This window comes from Ostrea edulis, chromosome 3, assembly GCF_947568905.1.
Source record: "Ostrea edulis chromosome 3, xbOstEdul1.1, whole genome shotgun sequence".
Taxonomy (NCBI): Eukaryota; Metazoa; Mollusca; class Bivalvia; order Ostreida; family Ostreidae; genus Ostrea; species Ostrea edulis.
In genome coordinates this window covers 6,225,845-6,232,977 of record NC_079166.1, presented here as the reverse complement: position 1 = coordinate 6,232,977, position 7,133 = coordinate 6,225,845, and positions in this window count along the sequence as shown.

The following is a 7,133-nucleotide window of genomic DNA, read 5'->3' as shown; positions in this document are numbered from 1 at the left end:
ATTAAATGTTCATTTATATCATGTGGAGAAAATGTGTATTGTTTATTAAAAAGCACTGTCCAATTTATCATTAATCTATTCATTTTGAATTTTTCACTTAACATGCATTCAAGTTGTTTAATTCAGTTTATTTTAGGAATGAAGGTAATTTTGACCTATTTTCTGCGATATAACCTAACTTTTAAAATCCGCGAATATTCAGTAGCGAATCCAAAGGTAGGGTTCCTGGGGACGCCCATCCCCCTTGTAAGAAAATTTTGCTTAAAAAGGGTAAAAATAACGCATTTTGAGGGTAAATTTATTAATCTGGTATAGGTACGGTAACTCATTCATTCGTTCCATTGCCTGGGGTATCAAATGTGTCCAAAAACTGAAGCATTATTGATGATTTAACAAGGCAGCCAGTGCGTATGTTCGAATCTTTTCCGAAAGACAGATAATTGATGTATGCCCTGATAAAATTCATTCTAAGGACCTTGAGGTCAAAGTATGCCCTTTTTAATGGTGTACAGCTGTTTCATAAAAAACAACGCGATGCAGGCATTCAAAATGTTACACGGGTTATATTTGTGTGAATAAATTGAAATTATTTAGTAAAACTCCTCATCAAAGTCCTCAAGTACGTGGATCTGAAATAACTAAACCCGGTTAATAACAAAAAACTCTGCCAACACGCTGTACGCCTTTCAGTCGAATATATTTTGGATTTCCATGTTCTCAATGGTTTCTATTGTAAATGTATTTCGTAGTGAGCCCGTTGTGGTTCATGAGCTCTGTTTCGTCGATATTTTGTTGCTGCAAAAACCGATTCTAGTAAAGGGGTAGATGAACATGGTAAAAGTGTCATTCATCAGTATTTGTTTTACTTGACACTGCTATTTCCCATAGTACTGATGAACACCCATGTTTACTGTAATTTATACTGAGATATCTGGTATCCTATTTTATGGTCTGAAGAAATACTACCGACTGTAAAAAGTTTAGAACTATTACATTTCCCCCCTGTAAAATGTGTGAAAATAGGACTGCGGCTTTATCAAGGAATACCAAAATCTTTAAAATGTTCCTCCCAATGATATGACTAACGTTTTTCAACTTAGAGAGATAATTACAATCATACTCACTTAAAACCTTCTTCATAAGAAGACATTTTGTGTCGTGATTTCAAATCGACATATATATTTCTTGAGATTTGGAGTAACGTCATCTGTTTTGATTTCTACATTGAAGGAGAATGTGGAAATTAAAAACAACAGTGCTTGTTATTTAGCTACATGTACAGTGTTCTAAACATGACCTTTGACACTTAAATTTGACTCAAGATTTATTCAATCAAACTTGATTTGTCTGTTGGTGTCAACAAAATTCAATCATTGCATAAAATAGATACATAACCATGTCTTCTAGCAATGCAGATAACAAAGTTTAATACAAGTAAAGGAAATAATTTTTTTGGCACTTGATATGCGAAACAATTCATTACATTTATGTATATAAAATTTGAGAGTTTAAAACGACATATTAAGATTAAGAACAATGTACGGTATTGGTTGTTTACAGCCGAGAAAATTTACGATTTTTCAACTACGATATTTTGTGTTTATCCCTTATGTTTTCGTTATACGAGGACCATAGCTAAAATCAACTCGTATCAAAATGACGTAATATTTGATAGTGAGTCGGACTGACGTCACAAAACCACGCCAAACAGCGGGAATTGACGAAATCCGCTTATTTCCAATGTAATATATCTAAACTTTGATTAAATTAAATATTTTCACATATAGGGCCTACTAATCCCTTTCAAATTTTGCATACATAATGATAACCTGAAGGTCTTCCTCCATTGTAAAATTTGTGGCGGTTATTGAGTGTGAAAGTTTAAGCAATACAAGCTATAACTGACAAATCTAATTAAAACCAGATCCTGAGATCCGCTCACTTAGATCGCTACACTAGGATCTGACGTAACCCCATATAGGGTCACGTCCGCATGACCTTTCGCTTGGAATATTCATGAGAACTATCAGCCAATCAGATCGCGCCATACAGACAATGATGGCTATTGAGACGGTTCCCAGTCAATTCGTAAACAAGTTACTGTAATCTCTCTCTGATGACGTTTATCCTACACTATAAAATTGTGTATGTCCCCACATAAGGATTTTTTAAACTTTCGTAATAACGCTTAATTTATTCCCTTGATACAAACAACAAAATTTACAATATAAATTACAACTAAATTTGGTTCTTTGTTAATCCCTATTTATGTACGAATAGGGATGGGTACGATTAAAGTGATATGTAGGTTTTTAATATGGCTGACGATGTGGCGTTGAATTCAATGTTAAAACATCTTGGAGTGAAAGAAATAAAACTGGAGCAAAAAGAAATACTAGATTCCCTCCTGAAGAATAGGGATTGCACGACTATCTTTCCGACTGGGTTTGAAAAATCTCTTCCGTACCAATTCTTGATACCATTGAAGAAAGAAAGAAATCGGATGTTTAGATGGGAAGGTGATCGTGTGTTCCCCGCTGGTAGCGTTAATGCTGGATCAATTTGAACGTCTAAACAATACCTCAGATGTAGAAGCTGTATATTTAGGTGAGAGAGCTATAAATACCGACCGTAATGTCATTTATGATTTAAATACTTTGATAGTATGAAGTTTGAGTTTAATAATTATACCCCCGCAACACGTTGTGGGGGGGGGGGGTATACTGGAATCGGGTTGTCCGTCTGTCTGTCTGTCTATCCGTTCGTCCGTCCGTCTGTAGACGCAATGGTTTCCGGGCTCTAAAGCATTATCCTTTCCACCTACCGTCACCATATCGTATATATGGACTACCCATGGGATGAAGATTTTCCCTATCGATTTTGGGGTCAAAAGATCAAAGGTCAAGCGCACTGGACATTGAAGTAGCAATATGGTTTCCGGGCTCTAAAGCGTTATCCTTTCCACCTACAGTCACCATATCATACATATGGACTACCCATGGGATGAAGATGTTCCCTATCAATTTTGGGGTCAAAAGGTCAAAGGTCACGCGCACTGAACATCGAAGTAGCTCCCCCTTCAAAGCAAAGATCATAATAAAATGCACATTTAATTTCATCTCCTATCCATTTCTCCCTACAAACGAGAATACCCAAGGTTTGTCATGCCATTTGTTTTTTACACTCAGAAAAGAGGTAGTTTATACCTATTACCAACACCCTTTGGGAGATTGGGGTAAGCGGGGGTATTCTTAGTGAGCAATGCTCACAGTACCTCTTGTTTTTTCAAGTACTCATTTTCTATGTGAATGTATTGTTTCAGTAGTCAATATGCACAGGAGTTTGAAATTTTATCAATAAAGTTAATAAAATGTACTTGATTACGCACTGCTCATGGCTTGGTCAATCAAGTACATTTTATTAACTTTATTGATAAAATTTCAAACTCCTGTGCAATATGTTATAAAGTTAATTATTTATTTAATAAGGGTTGCAAACAGTCCAAGGGCTATTTTTCTATCAGTACCATAATGTATATACAAAATAAGCTTGAAAAAATTTCAAATTTGTGTCATTGGACAGGTCATTGCTCCTCTTAGAGGAATATATCTACCACATGATTTGGAAACAAATTTAAAATTGTATATTTACTCGTGAGCTTAACATATCTTTTGTGACATGAAATAAATCGTTCACATTTGTTGAAAACTTTTACAGTGCACGAGATAATGTTTTACGAATTCAACTGTCTGCTCACTGTTGCAACTATATACAACAATATGATGTCAATATCTCGTAGGCTATATACCTAGATGAAATTTCGTTCTTATAAATGCTCAAAATACCTGCTATTTTCAAAGATCTAATAGTTTGGTAAAATACTGATTTGTTTTCCCAATTTAGCTTGCATTTTCCCCCATAATAAAATTATGAAAGAAAAATGTATTTGAAAAAAAATAAACATTCGATGTGAATTATATACATAGGACTTAATAAAGAGTTATAGGAATTATGATTTTGATAGAGTAGTTGAAAATTTTAGAAGTTTAAAGAAAATTAGATTTGTAAAATGAAGATAATATAATGTTTGATATGACTTTAAAACTTATTTACGATAAAATTGATTTTTCCCAATTTGACTGAAATGTCGACAATTTTTTCCAATTCGAAAGCCACAGGACCCTTGTAAAAAATGTAGAAAAATCATTGACTGTGACTTTGACAAATGTTGAATGTGGTAATTTTGAGTATCTACCTAATTGTTGTCCCAGACACATGTAACAGGAGAAAGAAATGAACACCAACTCCAAATCCTGTTTCTCGAGTTCGAGTCTTGTATTTAAAATGATGTAATTGCTGTACATAACATGAACCCTGAAATACACAATAAGTGATGGCAATATTTCATAATAAATCAATGACAGTCATATAGACAATTAATAGTATAAACTATGCAATTTATACACATATAGAAACGAATATTACCTCTGTAAGAGTTATCTCCCTTACATGAATGAACTCGTACATATTATAGCATTATTTGATATCGTATAGAATTTACAGTATAATATGTAACATGTAATAGCAAGTAACAATATGATAAACATACTTTATAACACACAACACAATGTACCTGATTATGGATCAGGGTTCAGTCTGACCAAAATGGTCGGTGTTATACTCGTACAAATGTAGTATGGGTAAATGCCTGTTAATTAATAATACATTTATATACCACAGGTACTATATAATTCATTGTACAAAATATACTATATACAACTTAGATTTATAATGCACTCTCTCACTTATCACTTTTACTATTGTTAGGGTTTCCATTGAAATGCAGACAATTATAGAAATTACGTTGATGAAATAGGAATGTTAAAATGAATAGGTAATGGTAAAAAGAAACTTACGGTAGTATGTCGTGCAGTCTCAAGTCTTTGAATATCAAGAAAATATCAATTGTCTATCACAAATGGCTGACGCACGTAGTACATGTACCTTCTATATCTTTCTTTTAAAATTCTCTCCTTTCACACCTCATTACCCGCAATTTAACACGGACACCCGGGAAAGTTCTTGACCAATCAACGGGCAGATTTAAATACAGAACTGACCAAAACTATTTCTAATTTTTGAATAGATAAAAACAAGTTCAAATGTATTCAAATTAGTTTATTTTAATTTCCCAAATTTCCGGCTGAAATAAAAGCATAATAAAAATCCAATACTACCACATATGCCCCCTCCATAAAAAATGACGTCCTCGTCATTATACTGAAAACAAATGTACATGAACGTGAATAAAATACAAAAATGAACATCATTTATTTTCAAGTACAGCATTCATCATTGCTCTGCAAACCATATTAACAACAAACTCACCTTCCTTCATCCATTTTGGTTCTTTACGCTGGCGTGTTGATCTTCGAACTCTAACCTCTTCATCTGGTTCTGGTTCCGGGCTTTTATGATCCTCCATACCATCATGTTGTTCTTCCTCTTCTCTGCTGCACTCCACATCAGCTCCTTCATGTTTGTCACCTGTATCATCAATACGATCATGTGACATGGTTGGCCTAGGCAATCTGGTGACTTTACGGGTTAATAATTCATCGTCTGATGAATCATCCTTTTCATCATTCTCCGTTTCTCGAGTAATTACGTTATCCCTCTGATTAGATACAACGTGCTTACTTCTCCGTCTTGGAGCTGGAATGGGTTTTTCCCTAATAACAGGTTCTTCAAAACTGCTATTCAATATTCCTACAGGAAGCAAAAGATTCCTGTGTAAGGTGCGCTTCCTACCTTCTCCGTTCTCTTTGCGAACAACATATACTGGTATATCTGGGTTAGGTATTTCTAAAACAACATAAGGTTCCTCCTCCCATCTGTTTGCTAATTTGTGTTTTCCATCGAAAGCCACAATTTTGACCATTACTCGGTCTCCAACCTGTATGTTGTTTCCCCTTACCTTCAGATCATAATATTTTTTCTGCCGCTCTTGTGCCTTTTCCGTCGCTCTTGAAGTTAATTCGTATGCCTTCTGTAATCGGTCTTTCATATCTGTAACGTAGCTTGTCATAGGCTGTTTCACGTTTTCCTGATCTAACTGAAATACTATGTCGACTGGTAGTCTCGGCTGTCTCCCAAACATTAGGAAGTAAGGTGTCTGACCGGTGGTCTCCTGGCGCAATGAATTGTAAGCATGGACCATCGGACCGACATACTTTTTCCAGTTCTGTTTCTGTTCTGTTGTAAGAGTTCCTAACATTTGAAGTAAAGTGCGATTAAACCTTTCTGTCAGGCCGTTACCCATCGGATGATACGGTGTCGTTCTTGATCTCTCGATTCCACAAAGACAACACAGTTCCTTTATGATTTTAGACTCAAAATTAGCCCCTTCATCAGAGTGCAACCTTTTAGGCAATCCGTAATGTATGACAAAGTTGTTAAAGAAAACTTCAGCTGTGGTTTTAGCGGTCTGATTACGGGTTGGCACAGCAACAGCGTATCTCGTAAAATGGTCCGTCATAACAAGTATGTTCTGGTATCCCCCTTTTGATGTCTCTAAAGAAAGGAAATCGAGGCAAACTAACTCTAATGCCTCGGATGTACTGATATTGACCAAAGGTGCCCGAATATTTGTAAGAGACTTTTTCAGTATACAGCTCTTACATCCAGTGATCCATTGCTTTACATCTTGGGACATTCCTGGTCAGAAGAAACGATCTCGGATAAATGCTGTCATTCTATCCTTTCCGGGTTGACCAATATTGTTGTGACATAATCTTAAGACCTCAATGACAAGACTAGGGGGTATAACTAGTTGCTGCGTCTCTCCTAACTCAGTTGTGATCACTCTGAATAACTTACCATCTAGCATCTTAAATTTGTTAAAATTTCTCCGGAAAATACTAGATTCCTGGGTAGGTGGTAATTCGTGTTTCTTTGGGAACAATCCGTTTTCCACGAAATAAATCCAATGTTTCAATATAGGATCTTTTCGTTGTTCTCTTTCCACATCAAATTGATGAATTTGCTGACAGGGTAATTGACAAAGTGATTCAACTGCATCGGGCTCGATTGTGAGACTTTCTATCAAGGGTGACTCAGACTTTATGCAAATA